This window comes from Sciurus vulgaris (genome assembly GCF_902686455.1).
Source record: "Sciurus vulgaris genome assembly, chromosome: 13".
NCBI lineage: Eukaryota > Metazoa > Chordata > Mammalia > Rodentia > Sciuridae > Sciurus > Sciurus vulgaris.
In genome coordinates, this window is record NC_136474.1 from 43,306,516 (window position 1) to 43,333,659 (window position 27,144).

Here is a 27,144-nt window from a genome sequence, read left to right on the forward strand (position 1 = left end):
TGTAGGAGAGGTTAAAAGAGGAAAGGAGGAGATGCAGAGGAGGGGAAGGGAGAGAGACACTGGTCCACCCCGTGTGTGCGCATGCGTGTGTGGGTGTTCACATACATGGGTGTGGACATAATGGTGGGTCCAGCTGGCCTAGAGGTGGGCACTGGTGTGAAGAGGGGCCGTGTGAACCTGCTCCATTCACTCACCCTAGGTTCCCTTTCTCCTCTAAGTTGGAACCTCAGAGTCTGCTTGGACCTTCACACAGCAGGTTTCTCGCCTTCATTGCCCACGTTCATTAGTCTCCAGTTCCTGTGGATTCTGATTCCTCACTCTCTCCTGGATCTGGCCTCTCTGCTTTATCCCCACTGCTGAGTTCAGCTCCTGCTAAGTCAGGCCTTCCTTCCTCTGAATGATTACTGTTACCATTTTATTTCCTCATCTCAGATAATCAATCCTTAACACTATCCTTAGAGTGTTCTTACCTAATGGCATCTTTCTTCTGATTAAATGGACTCAGTGTCTCCCTACTGTCTGCACAAATGGGAGCCTCATTTTGGATTTTAAAGGTCCCCCGAAGGCCCACCTGTTAAGGGAGAGGTCCCCAGGATGGCTCTATCAAAGGTGGTGGAATTTTGAAAAGTGAGGCCTAGTTGGAGATTTTAGGTTATTGGGGGCATGCCCTTGAAGAAGATTTTTTTGGACCTGAGTCTCTTCCTCTTTGTTTCTTTCAATTCCTGGCCAGGAGGTGGGTGGCTTTACCCTGTCACGCGCTGCCAACGTGATGTGCTGCCTGGCCATAGGCCCAAAGCCGTAGGACCAACAAATCATGGACAGACCTCCAATACTGTGAGCCAAAATAAATCTCTCTCTTTATATATTATCCCAACTATTTCATGAGTGATGGAAGGTTAACTCATTGGACTAAAGGTTCAATTCTTTAGCACAACTGTGGCCTGAATCTCAGTCCATTTGGGCCACCTCCTGTACACAATATCATGGGTATTTTTATTTATTCCATTTATTTGTTCTTTGATCTATAAGTTTACAGATGATGTTTCCCTCTGTCTCTTCTTCCCCCAGCCTCAGCTCCTGTTTGTTCAAGACTGGCCTTAACAGGACTGAGTCATTCCTTTATGGTAGCACACAGACTCCTACCACCAGGTCATCTACCCCAGGGTAGATGGCCCCTCTCTTCTTCTTTGCACCTATGTGCAGCTCCAGCACATGTTAGTTTGAACTGATCACTCAAGCCAATATTTAGGGAGTCCTCAGTATCATGTGATCACTCACCTGAACTCCTTCCAAGGTGTTTTAGTCAGTTTCTTCACCACTGTGACCAAATAAGGTCTGAGTCCATAGAAGGCTGGCTCCATTCCTTGGGGCTTCAGGTGAGGCAGAACATCATGGTGGAAGAGTGTAAGGGAGGAAAGCAACTCGAAACGTGCAGGAAGCTGAGAGGGAGAGCTGTGCTTAACAAGGACAAAATATATACCCCAAAAGCATGCTCCCAGAACACTCCTCCTCCAGCCACACCCTGTCTGCTTGCAGTTGTCACCCAGTTAATCCCTGTCAGGTGACTAGGTGAAGGTTATCATAACCCAATCTTTTTGCCTCTAAATTTTCTTGCACTGTCTCACACATGAACTTTTGGAGGACATCACATATCCTTAACCATAACTCAACGCCATGTCCTGGCTCTCCATTGGTCATCTTTTCCATGATGCCTAAAAGTGATAAACACATGGTAAATGTCTGTCAAAGAAAGGAGGCAAGATTAAGAAATAATTGTATTTATTTTTGTGACATGTGGAAAATATTAATCTAAGTTTAGCATTTCTAATCCAAAACTATGGAGTCTGAAGTGCTTCAAAATCTGAAACTTTTTGAGAACAGACATAATACCCTAAGTGGAAAATTCCACACCATGAGATTTCGTTTTATGTGCAAAATTATATAAAACATGGTATAAAATTACTTTCAACCTGTGTGTATAAGGCACATATGAACAAATGAATTTCATGTTTGGTGTTGGGACCTATCCCCAACATATCTTATCATGTGTATGTAGCTATCCCACTTTGAAAAAATAAAGACTCCTAAATGCTTTCAGCCCAAAGCATTTCAGATAAGGGATAGTCAAGCCTGTATTTACCTTTGAGCCATTTAATATCTGATTCTGTGTCGTAACCTAATAAACCCTCGCTCCTCAAGAAATAAATCATTTATTGCATTTCTCTTGAACTACAGCCACCCCATCTATACCCAGCCACCTTCCAACATTTTTGTTTATCAAGTACAATGAAATTATGTGGCTTTCAAGTGTATCTTCGATATACAGCTTGTGCGCTGGTAGATGGATGTGTCATTTAAAGGAAGAGATTCTTTTCTAAACCCAAGAATAGCAACCTGGTCTTAATATTCCCTCTTTAGAGAGATGCATTATTTTAGATTAAGAATTTACACCTGTTACTGTGTCCTCCTTTCTGACAGCAAATTAAATTGGCAGCACCTTGATATGAATTAGATCACCAAGGGGTTGAATCTGTATTTAATGCTGGGGCAAATGCACTTGGCAGAAAGAAGAACAAGGAAGGAAGGTGATGAATTTGGAAAGCTGACTTTGCCTTTTTCACCAAGTTGGCTCCCACTAATCCTAAATACCTAAATATTTACTCTCTAGGGAAAGCTTCATGCATTTGTAATCTTCCTGCATTTTTATTCCTAGCAGAAATAAATGCATCAAGTTCCCTTTTTTAAAAGATGGTGATTAAAGACTCAGTATTCAAAATAGAAGTTTTAAGGGTGACTAAGAGCTTAGTCCAAGGATGAAGCAGAGCAGGAGAGCAAGAGACATTTGAAGTGAGCTAGAGTTTGAGTCATCCACATCTTTGCAACTTAAGAGGTTGTCTGTTTGTCACAAATGCATGTGATGCAATCTGCCCTAATAAATACTATATGGATAAACAAAAGGTGAGTTTCAAAACCAAAATGAATAAAGACAAGATTTCTCCATACTGTGTTATTGCTATATTTTCCTGTATTTTTTTCTCTTCCTGCCCATTTTCTTAGCCTATACTTGGCCATATGTATTTGACTTTTTAACAAAGTCTATTGTAATTATCTATTTATTTTTCTTCTATGGACTTGTTTCTAGACTGGAAACTGCTTGAGGATGTTGCCCATCTTATTTACACTCTTCTCTCTGGTACCTGTCAACATGCCAGGATGGCAAATGGTTGTCAAATGAACGAAACAACTGTTCCTCTCTACCAGTCATGCCACCTCTGACATTTCCTGAGTCTTTTTCTCTTGTGTTTGGGGTGTGTGTGTGTATGGGTGTACATGCTGTCATTACATTGCTGAAGAAGGACACTTAGGCTCATTATTATGAAATAAAAATTTATTGCCAAACCAATTAGTTGGCTACATCAGATGGAGGGGGAGGTGATCAGTGCTTCCTTTACTTTTATGTATTGTTTTAGATGGATATCATAAGCATGTCTTATTTCTGAAGAACAAAGACTATACTATGCACACACATGCCCAATGAGTTAGGGAATAGGGAAAGAAGAGTAGGGAGGAGGAATAATAAGTCTTTGTTTAGAGATACCGTTTCTTCTCTAGTGGACTACCCACACTCCCCTAGGGGAGGTGAGGATCCAATCTTGCTTCATTTATCTCTTTGGAGATGAGACTGTAATTAGCTGTGAGTACCATTAAATCCCACAGCAAGATTAGGTAGCGGATGTTGGTAAAAATATTGAGGACGAGAGGAAAAGTCAACAAGAAGTGATTCTGCCTTAGAAGTCTATTTTACCTGAGTGATTTTCCTGATCATGGTGGTTCTGATGACTTCTATTCTGCTGATGGCCAGATCTCTATTACCTCTCCAACTTCTTTCATGAGGTCCAGACCAACTTATTCCAGTAATCAATGGATGTTTCCATTTGAATGTCCCATAGGAACTTCATATTCATTTTATCATCTCTCTCCTGTGTTTCCCTCCCCTCTCTGTCTGTTTTTCTGTCTTCTCTAGCTCTCTAAAATCTCTGGTTTTCAACCTACATGTCCTTCAATTGATGAATGAATAAAGAAACTGTGGTATATATATACACAATGGAATATTACTCAGCCATAAAGAATGATAAAATTATGGCATTTGCAGGCAAATGGATGAAAGTTGAGAATATCATGCTAAGTGAGAAAAGCCAATCTCAAAAAACCAAAGGACGAATGATCTCGCTGATAAGTGGATGATGACACATAATGGGGGGTGGGAAGGGTTAGCGTTAGGGTTAGAGTTAGGGTTAGGGAGGGGGGCAAGAATGGAGGAAGGACTGTATAGAGGGAAAAGAGGGGTGGGGGGAAGGGAAAAAATAATAATGAATCAAACAACTTTACTCTATGTAAATTTATGATTACACAAATGGTATGCCTTTACGCCATGTACAAACAGAGAAACAACATGTATCCCATTTGTTTACAATAAAAAAAAAAAATAAAATAAAATCTCTTCCTCACTCCTGCTTCACGCTCCTTCCTGTCTCTGAACATTCAGTGGGTCCTCTCAAGTTTCCTTCTAAACAGTTTTTTTTTTTTTTTTCCCAGATCCAGATCCTCCCTATATTCTCACTACAGTGGTAGCCCCTTCTTATCCAAGGTTTCAGTGATCCATGTCCAGCCATGATGGCACCAAACCATATCTATACAGTACGTTGAGGTATTTAGAAAGAGAGCATTTTGAGATTGCTATTCACATAATTTATTACTTTGTTATAATTGTTCTAGTGTTAGTTATTGTTGGGAGTCTCTTACTGTGCCCAGTTTATAAGTTTGATATGCATTATAGGAAAAGATATACAGAGCTTGGTACTATCTGTGGTTCAGGCGTCCTCCAGAATGCATGCCCGGTGGATGAGGGCAACAACTGTACCTTTATCCTTAAACTCATGTCCTTGCTTTCCTGTCCTCTCCCAGATTATAGCTCTGTCATCCTCACTTATTCCAGCCTTTGCTCCTCTCCCTGCTTCTCTTCCTGTAAGAATAACTGTTAGGACAATGCAGTCACGACCATACCACTCCCTGCTCCAGGCTGTCCCAACAGGACCACCCACCTGGCCCTTTGCATCCATGGCCCTGAATTGTCCAGAGCACTGTTAACCCTTTTCCACTAAGGCTTTCTCCTTTCGCTATTAAGATTTGCATAGGGGGCTGGCACTGGGGCTCAGTGGCAGGGCGCTTGCCTAGCACCTGTGAGGCACTGGGTTTGATCCTTAGCACAGCATATAAAAATAAGTGAATGAAATGAAGGCATGCTGTCTATCTACAATGATAACAAAAATAATAATAATAAAAAGATTTGTACTAGGTTTTATTTCCTCCAGGAAGTCTCAATCACATCTGCCAACCTCCTCCCATCCCCCACCCACATCTACACTCTGCTGTTCCCCCTCTGGGCAGAATTCCTGTCCTCTGTATCCCCGAGAGCCTAGTCCTGTGTCTGTCAGACACTTACTATGCTGTTGAAGTGTGGTATTTGCTTAAGTTCCCCTCCATTGACCGTGATGTTCATAAGTATTTAATCTAGGTGCAGAAAGAATAGGGCAGGGTCCTTAGATTGACACTATAATTCTAGGGTGAACAATATTGAATTATCTGAATTAGAAAAAAGAGATAAAACTTGGGGTCGGTTAGGGAATTAGGTAATCATTCTAGTTCTTTTTTTGTGGGGGTATGGGAGGCCTTATTATGTTGCCCAGGCTGGCATCAAACTTCTGGGCTCCAGTGATCCTCCTGCTTCGGACTCTGAAGTAGCTGAGGCTGCAGGCATGTGTTGCCAAGCTTGGCTTCTAGTTCTTGATTATAAGTAAAATCCGAAGATAAGATTTGGGGAGTTCTTGTCAATTAGAGACAAGGTAGAAGAGAAAACATATATCATTTGCCAGGTGCGGGACTTCTCAGTGAAACACCCATAGATACACACAACTGGATGTACACATGTGTGTTTATATTCTCCCATAAAGTTAAGTTATTTTATCTGAAGAGTATATCTTGGATATAGGAAGAGACAGTTCTATTTCTGGCTCTCCAGCCAGAGGATTTTGTGACCTCAGAGATCTGTCTTCACTTACCTGAACCTGTTTCCATTCTTGAAAAAGCAGAGTCACATATTGCTGATGCAGCATAGGATGCTATTCAGCTGCACTGGCTACAACCCGCTTGTGGTCTTTAACCCACATAGTTCCACAGTTACTGCCTCATCAGGGTTTGGTGTAGAATAATGGAGGAAATAGGGGAGATGTTACTTCCTCCACCTTTCTATCTGCCTGCTTTTCTATCTGTCCCTCCATCTATCCATCTGTCCATCTTTGTATCTACAGAGAGAAAACAATGAGTTTTAATAACATTTTTAATTTAAATAGTAGTACATTGGCTGCTATCAATATTTATTGAAATATTAGCATATGATCTTTAAAAAGAATATATAAATCTGTAGTAGTCAGGGTTCTCCAGAGAAACAGAATAAATAGTATATATATATGAAAGTGTACAGAGAAAGAAAGAGGGAGAGTGATAGGTAGATTTTAAGGAATCGATGTATGTGTTGTAGAAGGTGGAAAGTCCAAAACCTGCACGGCCAGTGAGCAGGCAGGAGACCTAGGAGGAGCCGATGTTGTAGTTGGAGTCTGAAGGTCTCTGCTGGCAGAATTCCCTTCTCTTGGGAGAAGTCTTTCTCCTTCTTAAGGCTTTCAACTGATTGGGTGAGACCCACCTACACTGTGGAGGATTATCTCCTTTGCTTAGAGTCTACTGATTTAAATGTTAATCTAACGTAAGAAAAAATACGTTCACAGAAATATCCAGATGTTTTTAACCACGTATCTGGGTACTGTGGCCTAGCCATGCAGACACTTGAAATTAACCATCACATCACCTAAACTGTAACAATGAATGATCATTGGGAAAGAAAATGGCAGTAGGTGATCTGGAAAGTTTTGTTAGAAAATTCTTCAAAGTTCAGTACAAAAATGTATCCAAGATGCTTTCCATAATTTATTGTTATTAAAACTTTGTGGCGTTATATCTAAATTTTTCTTTTTATTCTCAGCATCATGAATTTAAAGTTGTTAAACCACATTTCTCAATCTGTTTTCTTTTGCTCTAACAAACTACCGTCATGTGCTGAGTAACAGAATTTCAGTCAGTAATGGTCAGCATGTATGATAATTGACTGCATGTATGATGGTAGTCCCATAAGAATGTCATGGAGTGAAGAAATCCTATCACCTGGTGACATCATAACATCCTAGCTCAACACATTTCTCATACCCTTGTGTTCATGCAGGTGTGAACAAACCTACTGCGCTGCCAGTCATGTAAAAGTGTGCCAGATACAATTATGTGCAATATATAATAGTTGATAGTGGCAATAGATAAATATGATATTGGTTTAAATATTTACTATGGTTTTCGTCATTATTTTAGAGTTAGTGTAAAAAGTTGATTATAAAATAGCCTCAGGCATGTCCTTCGGGAGGGATTCCCCAGGAAGGCAGAGTTGTCACAGGGGATGAGATCTCCATGTGTGTCATTGCCCCCGAAGACCTTCCAATGGAACAAGATGTAGAGGTGGAAGACAGTGATATTGATGACCATGGCCCTGTGTAGTCCTGTGCTAATAATTGTGTCCGTGTCTTAGTTTTGAGCAAAGAAGTTTTACTTAAAAATTAAAAAAACAAGCCAGGCATAGTGGTGCATGCCTGTAATCCCAGCAACTTGGGAGGCTTAGAAGGGAGATTGCAAGTTCAAAGCCAGCTTCAGCAACTTGGTGAGGAAAATTGTGAGACCCTGCCTCAAAATTAAATAAATATATTTAAAAGGCTGGGTTGTGACTGTGTGATTAAGTACTAAACCTGAGTTTAATCCCAGGTACCAACAAAAAGTAAAAAACAAAATATTTAAACAATTTTAATGTATTATGTTATATAGCCTAGGTGTATAGTGGACTGTACCACCTAGGTTGGTGTAAATACACTATACAGTGTTTACACAATGATGAACGTGCCTGGTAATACATTTCTTAGAATGTATTATAGTTGTTGAGCATCCCGAGACAGGGTGATAAATGAAGAATAGAGGTGTATTTGATTTATGGTTTTGGAGTCCAGGAGTGTGGCTGACCTGCTGAGTGTCTGGTGAGGGCCTCCTTGCTGTATGGCAATAGGGCCAAGCCCATCTTGTGGTGAGACATAGCACATGTGCCAACTTGAGTCTCTCTTCCTCTGATTATAAAGCTGCAGATGTCATCATGGAGACTCTGCCCTCAAGACCTCATCTAATCTCAGTTACCTCCCTAAGAATTACCCCCAAATGTGTGACTTTAGGGTTTGAGTTTTCAACACATGAATTCTGGGGACACATACGCAAACAGCATCACCACGTTTGTGTTGCTTTTTTCTTTTAAAGGTCATTAAAATGCATGCATTGCTTGTGTGCAGATGTTTATGTTTATTTATACTAATAGATATAATTGATAAGGTAAAGATTCATTAAATTCTTCTGTGTAAAATGTTTCAGTAAAGTATGTGACCAACTTAATCCTAACATAGTAATACCTTTTTAAAAACTACTCAAGTTCCTGAAGAAGCTGATTTATTATGTCTGAGTGTGCCTTCTGTTTCCATACATCATTTCTTGTGTATAAGATTTAGTAGAACTGCTACATTTTTTTTTAAGGAATAACTTGATTTCTTAATACGTTGGAAAGAAGTAGATAAATTGAATTTAGGGAGTTTTGCAATTTTTATTCTAAAAGAAATATTATTTGGTTAGATGGGATGAAAGCAATTTAGGATAAAATAAGGAAAATGGTTATAATGGATACATTTTTGAGCTTTTAAAGTGATGAATCAAATTCAACTGAAATTTGACAGTGACCAGATTATCTTTTTATTATATCTGAAAACGATATGCCCACTAATTCTTCTGAAATTATCCTATGCCAGTTCTTCTCATGCATCTGCATTCTACTTGTGAATAACTATATTAGGTGTTAGATGTAATTAGTGTTTAAAATTAGTTTGCCTGATGGTCTTGAAGCCAGTTCTTTATAATTTAGGTCAGCAAAGAAAATGCCAGGGTACCAGATTAGCACAGTTTTTACGGTTCTTATTCAGCAGCTGCAGGATAAGACCCCCCACCCCCACCACACACACACACACACACACACACACACACACACACACACACACTCTGACATGACTGCAGTATACTAAATTACTACATGGAGTTTACATATTGTGAAAGGATCAAAAACTCGATTTTTCCATGAGATTACTTTGCTCTGTGTTTGTATATAATTATCATGTTCATTTGATTTATGGCATGAAAGGTGAGAAACACTATTGACTTTTTGGATATAGCCTCTAGAATTAGGCCTGGAAAGTGTTCCTCCATTCCTAATGTGATCTCACACTATTAGGCAGAGAGAATTCAATTTTGCAAAGATAACAAGATTTTTTGCCTGTAGTGAGAATTTCTGAAAATGGAGGATAGAGGGGAGGGCCAGATATTTTGAAATTATTTGTAAAAGTATCTTCTATACATTTGTGTTTTAGTTTTTTATTTTAAAATCATTACCCACTAAGAATTCTTTTTAGACATTTTCCTTCTGATTGTTCCCAGGGACACTTTAGTGTTAAAGATATCCTGTATTCTGTTTGTGTACGCTGGCCCTTGGAAGGTCATAAATCATAGTAATATCCACAATTTTTCACTCCCTGCAAGAAACAATTCTTGTGTTAAGAATGTTTGATGTACTCTTTTTGCCTCTTAACTTTCCTATCAGACTTAGAAATGAATAGATTTTTTTATTGAAAGAATTCAGATTATTTTTGTCTCAAAACACTAATTTTCAAGAAAAATTCTATTCCCTAACTACCCTTAAAGTAGTGCACATTTTCACATTCTCACTGGTTTAACAAATATTTCTTTACACCTAAAATCACTTTAAAATATCATTTTAAGAGAGTATAGAAGTAGATAGAGTTTCAAAATGATATAAATCTATTTTATATTGGACCTTTGGCCAATGAAATCTAGATTTATAGCAGTTTTATTGCACAATGTGGCCCCTTACTAAATCAGGTGAAAATGTCTTAGTCATTTTGAATATATACATATATATATATATATATGCAGATACATATGTCTTTGGCCAAAATTATCATGATGTGTTTCAATCTTATAATAATTCCACTTGGAAAAAAAAAATCAGAGCATCTCGATAAAAAATATTTATATCATATGTTTTTAAAAATCTATAACTAATTACAAAGCTTTCCATATTGTGAAAAAAATATACATTTGAGTTTTGACTTAATAGTTTAATGCTAAATAACTGGTATTAAGCTTTGAATTTAAAAATTAAGACAGTGGCCAAATATTTGATGCAAATATATCATTTTAATGGTTGATACTAGAAAAGAATATTTTTATTGGCTATAAAATTTTTAAGAGCATGATTAAATATTCTTTAATTTAAAAATCCATGCCTACACTTAGTACTAAATAGTTCAATTTAATATGATTGAATTTTATTTATTTGGGATATAGACATATATATGCCAATTCAGACATTACATTTTTATGACTTTATTGAAGTATAAATTGCTCACTATTAAGTCCATTCATTTTAGCTGTATGACTCAATGATTTTAAGTACATTTATGAAGTTATGCAATCATCCTTCCAGTCTAGTTTTGGAGGAACATCTGTCATCACCTCAGAAGGAGGTGCCTTTTGCACTATCTCCTTCGCTGCACCCCAGACCCCAGGCAATCACTAATCTGCTTTGTCTCTTTAGATTTGCCTTTTTCTGTGACTTTTCTTAGTAAGGGAATCAACTGGCTTTGGGCTTAGTTTTCTCTTTCTAGTTTTTGAGGGTGGAAACTTAGGATACTGATTTCAGATCCTTCTTTTTCAGTGTTGGTGTGCAAAATTTTAGTTTGCTTCTTAGCACTTTATCCCATAAATTTTGATACACTGTGTATTAATTTTCATGAAGTCTGACATACAATTAAGTGCCACGCAATAACATTTCAGTCAGCAACAGAGTACATGTACAACAGCGACTATAACATAACCTCCGTGTGTAATGAACTACACTATCCGGCTCAGGTAAGTACTGTCTGTGATGTTACACAATGATGAAATTGCCTAGTGACACATTTCTTAGGCTGGATCTCCATTGTTAAGCAAAACACAAGCGTATCTTCTGCAATTTCAGTGATTTCTTCTTTGATCCGTGGTTTCTGTAGAAGTGTTTTGTTTAATCTCCAAATAGTCATAGGTTTCTCAAATTTCCTTCTGTTGCTGATTTCTAATTTTATTCTACTGTGGACACAGAGTACACAGTGTGATCTTTCAAAATTTATAGATTATTGTATAACCTAGCATACGGTCTCTTCTGAAATATGCTCTGTGTGAACTCTCAAAGAACGTATGTTGCTGTTGTTGGATGGAGCATTCTATATATGCCAGTTACCTCAAGTTAGTTGGTAAGGATGTCCAAGTCTTCTAGAAGATTAATTTTCTGGTATTCTTTCAATTATCGAGAGTGGCATATTGAGTTTTCCCAACTGTTGTTAAATTATCTGTTTCTCATTTTGGTTCTGTCAGTTTTTTATGTATTTTGAAGTTCTATTAAGAGTGCCTACATTTATATTTGTTGTATGGTCCTTCTACTATTAGTAATATATACATTGATAACTATGGATTACTTTGAATTTATTCTTTTGTCATTATGAAATGGCCCTCCTTGTCTCTAGTAACAGCTGTTGTCTCGAGGTGGGCTTGGTGTGATGTTTGTATGACCACTCCAGCTGTTTCCATGGGATGTTTGTTTCTCCTTCCACTGTTCTCCCGTTTGTGCTTTTAAATCTGAAGTTCGTCACTAGTGAATGGCATGCAGTTGGATCCTGTTTGTTTTTAGGAAGTTCCATCTTAATGCATTTCCCAGACAGCATCTCCATCATTAAAAGTTTTGATCAAAGTTTTTAAACTCTGAAATTCACTAAAGTTTTAAGAATTAATAATGAATTTAATTAGTGACAGTTGGATTTTTATCTACTGTTTTGCTCTTTCTTTTTCTCTAGTATCCTACTTTGTTCTTCTCTACCTCTTATGCTGCCCCCTCTTTGGTCAGTTGTTAAATAGATACTTGCAGTGTACCATATGAATTCTTTTGGTTGTTTTCTTAAAACTTCATTGTCATTGTTCATATCTGGAATATCTCCTTAAAAGCTCATGTCTTAGCAATGTAGCAATACCCAGAGGTGAATCATAGGGCTCTAACCTCATCAGCATTTAATCCATGTGATGAACTAATAATTTGAATGTCCACTGGTGGTAACAGTAACTGCAGCCAGATGAGGTGTGGCCGGAGGAGGCAGGTCAACTGGAATTGTAACCTTGGGGCCTGTATCTATCTGTCCCTTGTTCCTCTCACTCCTTTCTGCTTCCCAGCTGCCAGGAGCTAAGGAACTTTCCTCTACCATGCCTTTTTGCCATGATATTTCTGCCTTGGAACCAACTGACCATGGACTGAGTTCTTCAAAACTACAAACCAAAATAAGTCCTTTCTCCTCTAAGTTGTTTTCATCTTTTTTATTTTCTTCATAACCATGAAAACATAACAAGTACTATATCATTTCTTAGTGTTTACTCCAACAATTACACTCTGCCTCTTAACTTCTACAGCCCACTTCAAGTTAATATTAATATAATGCAGTGAAATTTAGAAACTCTGTTGCAAGACTGAGAATGTAGTTCATTAGCAAAGCTCTTGGCTAGCATGCACAACTTACCAGTACCACCACCACCAAAAAAAAAAAAAAAATTGCACTAAAATCATGTCTGTAATCCCAGCAACTCAGAGGGCTGAGTCAAGAGGATCAAAGGTTTGAGAATCACCTCAGAAAATTAGTAAGACCCTCAGCAACTTAGCAAGACCCTGTTTCCAAATTTGAAAAAAAAAAAAAAGAACTGAGAATGTAGCTTAGTGTAAACCACCCCTGGTTCAGTAACCCCAAGTATCACCTCCCCCTTAAAAAAGGAAATTTGCTGTAACATTGTTACATTAGCTTCCATTTCCTTTTGTTACTACCCCCATACTTCTACATCTTTTTCTGTTATAAAACCAATAGTTTTTTTTTTTATTACTGGTATTTTTTTCATTAAAAATTTTTCACTGATGCATAAAAACATAAGTTCTACAGTATTAACAGGGATACCATGTAATGTGTAATATGTGTGTATATAACAGGTTAAACATTTAACTTTAAATCAGGTTAAACATTTATCCTCTCAATCACTTATTTATATTTTGTGGCAAATACTTTCCAAATAATTTCTTCTAGCTTTTTGAAATGAATAATACATAATTGTTATCTAATTCACTATATTGTACAATCGTACCCAAGAGCCTCTTACCCTTATTTAACTAATTTAGTACCCATTGTAATTTAGTTCTCCCATTTCTTCCCCTCTAATAATATAACAAAATATTTGTTTTATGCATTTGTCTTTAAGATAAAATATGATTATTTATTGAGTCCTTTATGTCTTTTTGTGTATTTAATTTTGTAATAGTTTTTCTTTCTTTCTATGGATTTGAGGTAACGTCTAGTGTAATATCCTTCCAGCCAGAAGTACTTCCTTTAATATTTCTTTTGGGATGGGTCTGCTAGCTATGAAATATGTTAATACTTGTTTATTCATGAATATTTTTTATATGTTTTGATTTTTAAAGAACAGTTTTGCTGGACATAGAATTCTCAGTTGACAGTCCCCCATTCCCAATCCCCACAAAGTATCCTGTTGCCTTTCATCTCCCATTATTTTTATGAGAAATCTGCTGTTAGTTGTAGCATTCTCCCATACATGAAGTAAGTCATTTTCCTCTTGTGTCTTTCAAGATTTTCTCATTGTCTTTGGATTTCACAAATTTAATTGTGATGTTCCTAGATATATGTCAGTTTTTGTTACTATAATAAAATGCCTGAGTCAGGATAACTTTTTAAAGGAAAAAAAAGTTGGAGCTCACAGTTCTGGAGGTGCAATTCTAGGGCTTCATCTGGTCATTATTCCTGGAAGGAATTCAATGCAATGCATAATAACACATGGCAAGAGACAGGGAGTGCACTTGTTTATGTGTGCATCTGTCTTCCTCTGTTTGTAAAGCCACCAGGATTAAACTATGGGATATTCACTCTAATGTCCTTATCTAATAATAATCATTTCCCAGTGGTCCCACTCTAAACACCAGAGTCATATAAGTTTCCTTCCTCCTCACACTTCATAATGGGGATTATATTTCAACACATGAAGCCCTGAGGAATACTCACAGTATATCAAAACCATAGCATATCCTATTAGGAATTCTCTGAGGTGGATATATTGCCTTATAATCTTCTTAGAAAGTTTTCAGCCATTCTTTCTTTCACATTATTTATTTTTTTCTCTTCTCTCCCTCTGGAACTTTTATTGCACTTACCAGTAGTGCAGATGTCCCACAGAGCACTGTTCATTCTTCCTCTTTCTCTTTATTCTTAGGGTTGCATAGTTAAACTATTTTCAAGTTTGCTGTTTTTTTTCTTCTATCATCTAAAATATGCTGTGGAGCTCCCCTCCAGAATTTTGCCTGTTATACTTTTCAACTCTAGAATTTTCTTTTTCTCCATCTTTATAATTTCTATTTCTGTATATTTGATAGTCCCCATTTGAAATTTCATTGTCATCTTACTTGCCTTTTCTTCTTTCAGCTCGATTTTTAGTGCCTTGAATACATTTATACAGCTACTTTGTAACCTTTTGCTCTTGCTAACACCTGCATTTAAGTGCAGAAAGAACTTAGCCTATTTATTCAGATTTTTCTGGGTCCCTGTGTCTTCATAGACAGTGCATTGTTTTCCTCCAGGTATAGAAATAGGTATCCCAGAAGGGTCTTATGAACCTCTTCAGAGATAAGGGAGGAGGGAGTCAAAGCAAACTTTGTGCTGTTGCATTTTTTTCAAATGCCAAGATGCCATATTTTGGGTTAGCAGGTCCTCTTCTCCAGTATCTTTGCTTTTGATTTTTTTCTCCCTCTACAATTCAGTCTCCAAATACAGTCAGAACAATTAAAAAAAAAAAAAAAAAAAAAAAAAAAAAACACCAAACTATTGTATCTTTTGTTTTAAAAAATCTTCCTTTTGCAGAATTGGAAGGCTAATAAATTATCATCTTCCCATTACCACCAGAGTCTGAAAGCAATTGAAGGAGATAAAGGAATCAAACATATGGAGAACAAAGAGTCAGGGTTAGTATTAAGGGGACTCTTAGAGAATGTGACATAGCGAGCATCAACAATGGGCTGCCCACTTTAGCACCAGAATTAGGCAAACTGACCCACCCTGGCACAGGCAGCATGGAATACCTGCAAGCCAGATGCTGTGGAGGTAAAGCCATTCCACTCCATTCAACTCCAGGCCCAAATCAGGCCAGGGCCCTGCTCTCTGATGGCCAGAGGAAGTGCCCACCTCTTTCCTCCAAAACTCTCCAAAGGTTTGAGACTAGGAGAGAGGCCTGAAGTATTGATTAAAGGTTTCCCTTCTCAAGAAGAAAAAACTAAGAATGAAGACTATGTATTCTGCCATAACTTTAATGTCTTTCTTTGCACTTAAAATAAAACATTAACTCCTTCTCTGAAGTCACTAGGATTGGGGTGGTGGGGTGTCTCTGTCTCCATTTTTATCTCTTCTGACTCTCTCTCCTACTCCTTTTGCTGTGAACACACTGGCTTTCCTTATTTGTTTCTCAAACACCACATGAGCCCCTGAAGGCCTTTTAACCTCCTTTTCCTTTTCTAAGGAACATTCTGCCCTCCAATCAGTGTTGCATGACTACTTCTTTTTAATTATTCACATTTGTGCACAAATGTCATCTCAGAGTAATAACATGGTCACCCAATTTACAGGAAATCTTTCAGTCATTTATCATTTTATTTTATTGTCTTCGCAGAACCAAGCATTTTATGAAATTATATTGCTCTCCGATTTGTTTGCATGTATATTATTTGTTTTCTAACTCTAGAATATCAATTTCAGGGAATAAGAAATATTGGCTATTTTTCTTCCATACTTTATCCCCAGGGTCTAGGACAGTGTCTACTTCCAGGAGGCCCTTCATAAACATTTGTCAAATGAATGAACAGATGACACTGTTACTTTCTGTTCCCTTCAAACAGGCTAACCCTGTATTGCAGGCTCAACCCTGGGCAAGCACATATATAGATGCTTGTAATCTACTGACTCTTAAAGCAGTGACTGCCCCCGGGACTCCTATTGTAGATTACCTGGAACGGAAGGAAGCCAGATGCATAGGTATTGTCTCCTACCAGCTGCATTTCTTGCTGCCCTTGTGCTGTGGAGTCTCTGGGACTAAGGTAGCAAAGTGCTCTTGCTCTCTGGGGGCCTCTTTGTTGTTCAGTGGGGAGGTGTTGTCACCTGCACAGACTTTGGATCATTGAAGTGGTGTCAGCTGCTCTCACCAGACGTAACAGTCACAGAGCCAATGGCCTTCTCCATGGCTTTTAAGATTTCTCAGTATAGACCACTCCAATTATTATCTTACTTGGAAGCAGAGAATTATTTGCATAACTAGTTAAATATTTTATTTTTAATATAATTACTTATTGAGTACTTTCTATGTTTCAGGCATGATTTAGACTCTAGAAATACAGAAGTGAAAACCAACCAATCAACTAGACAAAAACTGACCTGAGAAGTTTGCTTCTACTAGGAATTCACAGATAACAAACAAATGGCATGTCATATGTGTGTGTGTGTGTGTGTGTGTGTGTGTGTGTGTGTGTGTGTTCGTGTGTATGCGTAGGAGAGCTTTATGTTAGAGCAGAGAATTACCTGAAATGTACTAATCATGAGGCAAAGAGAAATTTATTTAGCTCCCAATTTGGGAGTTTCAAAGTCCAGAATGCAAAAGGCAGAGTTGGCAAACCCTGTCCCTCAGCCACATCATCTCATGGTGTGGATAGCAGTGGAAGGGGGGCATTAAAAATCAAGCAAGTGACTGCATCTTGAATCAGGAGCAGAGAGAGAGAGCTGAGTAGGACCAAACTCAGACTTCTATAACAATCCTGTCATGGGAGCTATTTACCAAGAGCATGGCCCAGTGATCCAAGGAGCTTCCACTAGGCTCCATCTCCTACAGATTCCATACCTCCTAATAGTGCCACCCTGTGGACCAAGCCTTCTTCCATCATGATAGACCTTGGGAAGATCTGTCTGTTTATCTATCTATCTATCTATCTATCTATCTATCTATCTATCTATCTATCCATCCATCCATGATTAGGTGTCCTATGGATAATAATAAGGTACGAAATGATAGGGATCCATCTAAAACGGTGTCATCTGAGCACCTGAATACAGAAGGGAAAAGTTATAATGTCTCATGTCAAAGGAGTAACAATTACAAAGGTCCTTGACATATTCTAGAAAGAGCAAGGACAAAACAGAGCAAACAAAAGGGATAGAAGAAAGGGAGGAGTTTAGAAAAGTAACAAAGGACCAATAGCACTGGGACTATTGGGCAGAGAAATGTTACACTGTAACTTTTTATTTAAAAGGGTCACTTGGGTGTTGACTGTACACTAAAGGGAATGAGAGCAGAGTAGAGAGTGAGCTATTTTAGAAATTCAGGCAAGAGATGACAGGGGCAAAAATAGGATGATAAGAGTCAAAATGGTGGGGATTGCTTAGATTTAGGATATATTTTGAAAGTAGAGTCAATGGAATTATCTGATAGATTGGACACAACGTGCAATAGGAGAAAATTTCACCGGCATTTTTTCTTGTGCTCCTAGAAATGTAAACTTGTCAGTTTTTGACGTAGGGAGAACTAGAATTTAGGCATGTGAGTGACATCGGTGACCTTGACAAGGCCAACTTCGTTGGAACTGGTGGAGGGATCAGAGCAGCGACTACAGCAGATTTAAGAACGCATTGTAGAAGGCTTTAGAGGCAGCAAGCATAACATTTAAGAAGATGGTTGTAAAGACAGAAGGGGAGCAGAGAGCAATAGCACGAAAATTATGGGGTAGTCAAGATAAGATTTCTCATTTTAACTTCTATAACATTTTATTTTGAAATTATGAACTCATAGGAAATTGTCATATGTATGTGTGTGTGTATGAATTTATATATATATACATCTCCCATGCATTTGTTGCTCTTTTCTTATTGTTTAAATGTTTCTGGTTAGTGTATTATAGTTTTACATAATAGTGGGGTATTTGTGACATAATTGCAACATATTCATAAATACATGTAACATTTTTTGCTTCATTTCATTCCCTACTAATTCCCCTTTTCTTCACTTCTTTCCTCCTCCTTGAGCCCCTTCATTCTGTTGGTTCCTTCTGTTTACTTATTTATTTAATTGGTGCATTGTAACTATACATAAAAGTGGGATTCATTGTAATACATTCATGCATGTACGTTGTACAATTTGGTCAATTTCTTTTCACATTCCTCCCATTTTCTTCCTATCCTTGCTCCCACTCAGTTGATCTCCCTTCTATTTTCATGAGATTCCCCCACCATTTTTATTTGTCTCTAGGTTTCTCATGAGAGAGAAAGCATTCAACCCTTGATTTTATGCATCTGACTTATTTCATTTAGCAAGATAATCTCCAGTTCCATCCATTTACCAGCAAATGACATAATTTTATTATTCTTTTTGCCCGAGTAGAACTTTTTTGTGTATATATACCACATTTTCTTTATCCATTCATCTATTGAAGGACACCTCAGCTGGTTCCATCATTTGACTGTTGTGTACTGTGCTGCCATCAACATTTGAATGTAGGTATCATTATATTATGTTGATATCAGCTCTTTTGGGTAAATACCAAGGAGTAGAATAGCTGGGTCAGATGATCCCCATCAAAATGCCAGTGACATTTCTTCACAGAACTAGAAAAAAAGCATCCTAAAATTCATATGGAAGAATAAAAGACCCACAATAGACAAAGCAATTCAGAACAAGAACAAGGCTGGAGGCATCACAACACCTGACGTCAGACTATATTACAGAGCGATAGTAACAAGACCAGCAGGGTATTGGCATGAAAACCAATGGAATACAGTAGAAGACAGAGACAGGCATATGTACTTTTAATCTAGGTTTTTCCCAAGGTAACAACTTGTTTAATTATAGTACATTGCTTGTTTCTCTCTCTCTCTCTCTCTCTCTCTCTCTTTCTCTCTCTCTCTCTCTCTGTCTGTGTGTGTGTATATGTGTGCACATTCTATTTGATTTAAATTTTTTTTCCCTATCTATATATTGTGTGACCACCTGTACAGTCAAGATCCATAACTTCCTTGTGTTTTCCTTTTAAAGCTACATAGCCTCCATCTCTAATCCCTGTCAACTACTAACCTGTTTTCCATATTTGTAATTTTATTATCATGAGAATATTATATAAAGGGGATCTTGTGATATGTAGTCCCTAAAGGCTGACTACATGCACTTACTTCCTTGGGCTGCTGTTATGTGTACCAATTGTTCTCTTTTATTGCTGAGTAGTATTTGGTGGTATGGATTTACTCATTGAGGGACATCTGGGCTGTTTCCAGTTTGAGGCTTCTTTGAGTAAAGCTGCTATAAACATTTGTGTATAAGTTTTTGTATGAACATAACATAAATTTTCATTTCTCTGGGACAAATGCCCAAGAGTACAATTCCTGAGTTGTATGTTAAGCTCATGTTTGGTTTATAAGACCCTGCCAAACTGCTTCCCAAAGTGGTTGTACAATTTTACATTCCTACCAGCAATGTGGGAGTGACCCAGGATCTGGTAAGAATTTTATGTCTTCACTATTTTTTTTTTTTTTTATTTTAGCCATTCCTATGTGTGGCTAGAAGAAATTTCTTTTTTTAGATGAGAATAATTGTAGGAAAAGTAAGGAGGCTGTCTGTAACTCCAGTTTCTTTTAGGTAGCTTGAACATTATTAAAAATTCAGCACATAATTTTAAATATTGAGCAACTGTTGTGACATGTACATGCATAGATGTGTACGGTACTTTATAGAGATGAAGGTGCAGAGTTCATCTTGATCCATGGAGATGAAGGGCAACAATCCAGTGCTGTCACAGTGCTACACCAGTCAATTGTGCTAGCACAGCGATAGCCAGTTAAGGATGCTGCCGTTTATGCCTCAGCCAGAAAGTCTCATTCACTCATTCATATCCATCTGGCCCCAAAACCTACTTCATCTTTAGGATGAAATTTATGGTAATTAGCAGCAACCTAGCAATTATAAATTTCAATTCTCATGTTTATCTATTAATTTGTTTGCCAGAGGGACAGAAATTTTGTAATTTCAATGTGCCTAAAAGCTGATATGTGCTAATCACATTAAACACTGAACTTCAGGACAAAAAAAATATGTTGAGAAACAGAGTGGGGAAAATATGCATATTTAAACACATATTAGTATATAAAGTGTACAGATCCATATATTATGTGTGCATGATAATTGCATGTATTATATATTCTAATTACATATGTGTGGTATACGCACTGTATGTATATATCTATATGTATATATATCTGTCTATATATCATATGTAATGATATATACAGATTCAAATTTCACATTTTTAGAACACAAAATTCTTTCATTTTTTATCTGAAAATACTGTTTTCTCTGAGCAAAATTTGCTCATTGAAAAAAAAAAAAATAACCAAAAACCAAAAGGCCACAGAGAGCCTTTTACAAGGAGGATGAAATTATCTTGTGATGGAGAAAGTCAGACCTTCAAACTGCCAATCAAATTTAGGCTGCAGCCTTTGGGGGACTGGAAGGAGCCTGTGTTATGGTTGTTTTGCTGGATATGAGGCTCATCTCAAAGCTGCTAGTAATAACTTGACTGAACAGATGTAGCTACTTCAGGTCATTGAAAGCATGTCAGCTTGGGGTAGGTGATCTTCAAGGAATTGTGACTTGCTGGCCCCTGCTCAGTAGGAAGCCTTTATTGAGCCACCTTATCTCCTGTGACCTATAGAGAAAGGAAGAGCAAGATAAAACAAAGCAAAACAAACTTGAGACAAGCAGCTGAGTGATGTGAAGGCAGGGTTGATAAACAGAAGCAGCTTTGGTGTGTGGTGATTCGCATTTCCTTGCTAGAGTCCTGATTTATGTTAGATCATTTAAAATAGAAGAGTTTGCTAAGAGTCAGAATTGTTGTCCATGTTCTCAGCTTTCTTGTATTTAATCATTGTACTTGATTATAGTCTTTTGATGGGTACTTCTGTCCAGAAGACTTGAGAGTATGTAAGAAACGCCTATAATCCAACTGCATGACTTATACACAATCTTGCTGAATGCTGAATGCTCAGAAAGTCCCAAGTGGTCCCTCCTCCCCAGAAATGTACATCCACATATATAAAAAGTAATGGAGATATTTATGCAGAAAAATCAAGGAGGAAGAAACTCAAGTCAAGAATAAAGAGTAAGGGGCAAGCGCTTGCCTAGCATGTGTGAGGCACTGCATAAAATAAACAAACAAAGGCATTCTGCCCATGTACAACTATGAATAAAAATTTTTAAAAAAGAATTAAGACTAAGACTTGGTTTGCATGAAATATTAGTAGTGAGGTATGTTTTAAATTCCTCAGGCAACAGGGAATACAGAGATCTGGGTGATGGCTGTTGAGGGTACAGGACTGTTAGCTTCCCTTCACTGTGGACAGGATGTCAGGTGTGGGTAAGTGGACAAGAGGTTGTATGATACTAGGAGATGAAGGAAATATCAGGTATCAGGGCTATTTGATAAAACAAACAAGCAGGGGTCATGGGACATTTATCTTTGTTAAAGGAGAGTCACTGATATCCTATGTGTGTCTGTAACCTGTGCATCTAGCAGGACAGTGACATTCATTGAGCAGATGCTAAGTAAATGTTATTAGCTTGATAGATAGAACTTCAAGAAGGCAGAGGTTGCCTTTTCAGGCCATGGTTAGGAAAAAGCAGCAGTGAGAATTCTAACTGTGCACAAACATGAAGCCTAAGAACATAAGGCAAGGGGGAGATTTGGGAGAATGTGTCTCTGAAGGCAGGAGTTCTTGGCATATGTAATAAAACGAACCTGTGATATTGCAGATAGTGTCTCGAAGCCCATACAATTAATTGATCTTTTAGGTTGCATGACACAGCCAAGTCAAGAAAGAAAGACATCCATCCGGCTGAGTGAAGGTAGGGAGGCAGTTCCTTCTTTTGATGAAGTTGATAAAGGTCTCTGAGTAATTCAAATAATAGTCTGATGCTATTCCCAAAGCTGTGGGAACTTTTCTTGTGAGATATTTTACTGTGAATATTTTTCTCTAACCATCTTATTCTGTCAAACATTTCTGTACCTTATAGTTTTATTCCAGGTTCATAAATTGTGACATAGTATCAGTCAGGTATGGTTCTTATAGCAAAAGTACAAGTTGCTTATAACAAAGAGAAAAAAATGCATTTAAATATTTCAAATATGCCTAAGTAATCTCCTTAGTAAATGAAGAGTATTTGTTTTAAATTTTAGCATAGTTGAAACAAAATGTATGAAATGAATCTGTGCCTCATATTATTTAGATTAATGATTCCATTCGTTGCCCCACATTTATACAACAAATCTAATTTATTCATTATGAAACTGATACATTGATGAATGATAGCTATTCAGACTTATTTTTATTCAAGAGGAATCGGAATAAACTGAAGCAGAAATGCATGGTTGTAGATACTGATTTTTTTTTCAGTTTATTTTCCAGTGTCATAGATTCAGAAATATTTATTGGGCTATGTATGTATCTTTTTAATTAGAAACAGAAATCTATTCACCCAAGGGAACATCAGCTAGATTTTATGTCACAATGCTCTAAGATTTTATTATGTGTAATAAAATTAAATTGTTTATCTCAGAGCTGTTAAGAACTTACAAATGCAACCCTAAAATATATAAGTGTGGCTATTTTTACAAATTCTTATAAGCCAAAAAACTCCTCCCCCAAATATGTCAAGCTTAATTTTCTGCTCTGTGGAGCACAGCTAGTGAGGTAGCAAGGCCCAGTGACATTTTCCACAGTGTGAGTTGCCAGCCACTATAAGCCCGTGGCAGTGTTTAATCTACAGCAAACTAGCTAACAATTGGTCAAAGAAAGGTTTATGTAATTCTTCCTTAATATCCCTGTCTGTGGTGATTACAACACTGGCAGAGAATCATAAAAGCAGAATTGGTGATTGTCTGATAGAGTAGCATTTCTTTCCAGTTATGAGCTGATATAACCTTTATACTCTCTGTGGGTTACTTTTGTGACCCTCTCTCCATTTTTCACTAAGCTCCTAAAGAAATGGATATTTGAGTATGCTCCCCATTAGTGCATGTTGGGACTGTGATTTCAGTGGTCACTATTTCTGCAGAGCAGCCTATATTCATTCCAAAGTCTCCTGAAGATCTTTAATTAGTAAAATAATAGCATGCCATGACCTGTATTCTAATAATGCTTCAGTAATTGGATCAATTCGAAAAATTGGTAATGGCAACAGGAAGAGTTAAATTCAGTGGAATGGGAAAACTTTATTTACTGTAAAAACAGAGTAGAGCAAAGGTCAGAACAGGACCCCTGCAGTATCATGGACAAAAATATATGCATGCTATGAAATCTGTCAAATTCTAGGGGAAATACGATCATCCAATAGTCCTATGGAAGCACCTCCATTTGGTTCCTGAATCTGTAAATGACTGTGTATACACAGTATTATCCCACATAATTGGCAAAATTGGTGAACAGAATTGTAAGTACATTGTCTAGACAGCTGGAACATTTTCACTAGAAATGAGATTTTTGTACTATAAATTAGTTTTTTCACTATGAATCAATGATAAAAATGGATTTTTTTATAAATGAAATAATATGCTGTATTCTCTTGAACTTTTTACTCACTTTTATCTCTGTGTGATTGACCCATATTGTATATAACAGTAGTTTGTTCTTTGTTTCTGTGGAACAGTAAATTTTAGAAATATACCAACATATAATAGTTTTTGGATTTCCTTTTCGTTTTTATTCATCTGTACCCATTGATCAACATCTCTCATCCCCACATCAGACCACCCCACCCCACCAACCCTTCTCCTTTCTTGCTTCTATGAGTTTGAGTATTATTATTATTTTTTTAGATTCCAGTGTAATAGAGAGAGATCATACATTGTTTTCTTTCTGTGACTGGCTTATTTCACTCACTTAGTGTAATATCCTCCAGGTTTATCCATGTTACTGTACATAGCAAGATTGCCTCTTTTTAAAAAAGCTGAATAATATTCCTTATTATTCATATTTATTATTCATATTTTCTTTATTCATACATTGAAGGAAATGCAAGTTAATTCTACATCTTGGCTATTGGGATCATGCTAAATAATCATGGGCATGCAGAGAGTTCTTCAAGGTAGTGATTTTATTTCTTTGGATATGTCTTGAAATGTAGGATTGCTGGATCATATGGAAATCCTACTTGTAATTTGTCAAGGACCCTCTGTATTGTTTTGGTGTGACCAAAGTACATGGTACTAGGATATAAATGATATTGATATGTCTCATTCTCAGGAATGCTCAGTTTGTTTACCTTAAAGAGGTGGAGTTTATCAGTCTTATCCACAATGCATTTTTCATTTTTCCTCTGGTAATTAATGAGTATCTTGTAGGTAGACAGTTTGGGATTATGCCAATATTGTATTTTCTCTTATACTTTTACCTGCTAATTTTAACCTCCGTTAATAATTCTTGCCTCTAAAGAATTACTATCTTGTGTGTGTGTGTGGTAGTGGGGGTTGAATCCAGGATCTTGCACATATTAAGCTATTAAGCAAGTGCTCTACCACTGAGATATATCCCCTGCCCTTTTTAATATTTTGGTTTTGAGACAGGGTCTTGCTATGTTACCCAGTTTGGACTTGAACTTACTATCTGCCTGCCTCTTTCTACTGAGTAGCTGGGACCGTTGTGTTTTTGGGATTGTAATGTTCTATTTCCATCATTCATTCCATATTTATTAGTTTGAATTCTACTCTAAGAATGGGTTGTCTCATCCTTATTTATCCATCCTTATTTATTGGTAGTATAGAGTCAAGTATATTGATTTTCTTCTGTGAGATAAACTTCATTATTATTATTTAGTTTGTTGCTCACATTATTCTAGATTTGGCTCCTTTAGGTTAGTTCCTGTGCCCCTGTAACATCCATCGAATTTAAAGCACTTGCTTCCTTTTTGGCACCTCAGGATCTTGCAGGTTCATCTTGCTGTGTTTCCTATTCTTATTCACCCCTTCCCTGTTGTTGAAATCAGCTATTTGTCTAAGTATTTTGGTTCTTTTCACTGAAGAAAGTCTTTGGAAGTCACAATCTGGGTTCTAGGTGTACCCATGGCTCTTTTTCAATTGATTCTGTCTTCTCTCACCTGGCTGAGCTAGGAAATGTGTGTGTGTATACATGCATGTGTAAACACATATCTAAACCTATTGCCTATCATTTTATGTGTACATGAACACACACCTACAAAAACAAAACCCTGAGTTTACAGTGATAGATGCCATTGTAGGTCAGCATCCTAGGGTTCATTCTGACCAACTCGCTTTTATTATTTATAACTCTACTTGTTAGCATTGAGAACCCTTGTTAGCATTATCAGTATATTTAGTCATTTGCACAGTTCTGAAATGCATATGAAAAAAACCTCACAATTACAATTTCATACCCTCATGAAAAACAAATCTTTAGCTATGCATGTTACAGTTCTTGTCTTTCCTCTTGGAGTACGTAGTGACAATACTGTCTGAAAATTACTTAGTTTTGTTTCTTCCCAGACTCTTTGGTGTGGTTATTTATTTATAATGCAATGTTCTAAAAATCTATCAGTCTCTGAATATTAATTTTATGTTATGTTGTCTTACTAAATTATTTTATTTGAGACAACAGTTAGTTATTTCTAGAATCATATCACCTGTAAGTAGAGAGACTTTTATCTTCCTTACCAATTCTAATACCTTTAAATGACTTATTTTACTTCATTGCATTTGCTAGTACTTTCAACATAATGATGAATAATAATGAAAATATTGGGCATTCTATTCCTGATCTGAATAGAAATGCTTCTAGTTTTTTCTAATTAAGTAAGACACCGACTTTAAGATTGAGGAATATGTGTGTGTGTGTGTGTGTGTGTGTGTGTGTGTGTGTGTATGTTTTCTTGTTAAAAAGTGTCCTTTACTTTTAGTTTCTTGAGTGTTTTTTAAATTTTTTATTGTTGCATTACAGTTGTACTATTAATGGGATTTGTTATTACATATTCATACATGCACACAATACAGTTTGATTTTAAAATGAGCGAATATTGTGTATGGTGTTAAAAGATTTCCTACTGTGAACCAACTTGGAATTTTTATAATAAATCCCGCTAGGTTGTATATATTATTTTCTTGCTTTCGTGCTGTGGATCTAACCCAAGGCTTGTGCATACTAAGCCAGTGTTCTACCACTAAGCTATAGCATTATTTTCTTAATGTGATGTTATACTCTGTTTTCTTAAATTTCTCTCCATTGCATTGATATTCACAGAAAATATTGGTTTGTAGATTTCTTTATTTTTAAACAAAATAATTTAGGTTAGGTATCAAGATTATACTGACTCAAGAAAAAGAAACACATCTTTTGTCTTTTCCAATGTTTTAGAATAATTTTTAGAGGGTCAGGACTTTGAATTATTTAGATATTTCAATTTTACACTATCGGGTCTAATTATTTTCTTGTGTGAAAAGTGAAGTACATGAACTTAAATTAGACAGACATGACTGAAGAGCCAGCTCCACTAGTTTTGTTGTTGTTGTTGTCTGACTTTGGCAAATTCCCAGTTCCCTGATTTGTAAAACAAAAATGGTAACATTTCATCTGAGAGTCAATTGAAATAATTTCCAAAATGTACCAACCCAGTATTTTATATTATGTGATCAATCCTTTGTCTTCCTTCATAATTTTTAACTAAGAACAGAAA

General features: G+C 36.9%; 1 protein-coding gene across 9 annotated transcripts in view; it reads left to right on the forward strand.

The window, feature by feature from the left end:
• Positions 1-27,144, forward strand: part of DLGAP1 (DLG associated protein 1) — a gene marked incomplete at its 5' end in the record, with an annotated part of 892,564 nt that overhangs the window by 85,885 nt on the left and 779,535 nt on the right. The gene's annotated exons all lie outside the window — the stretch shown is intronic.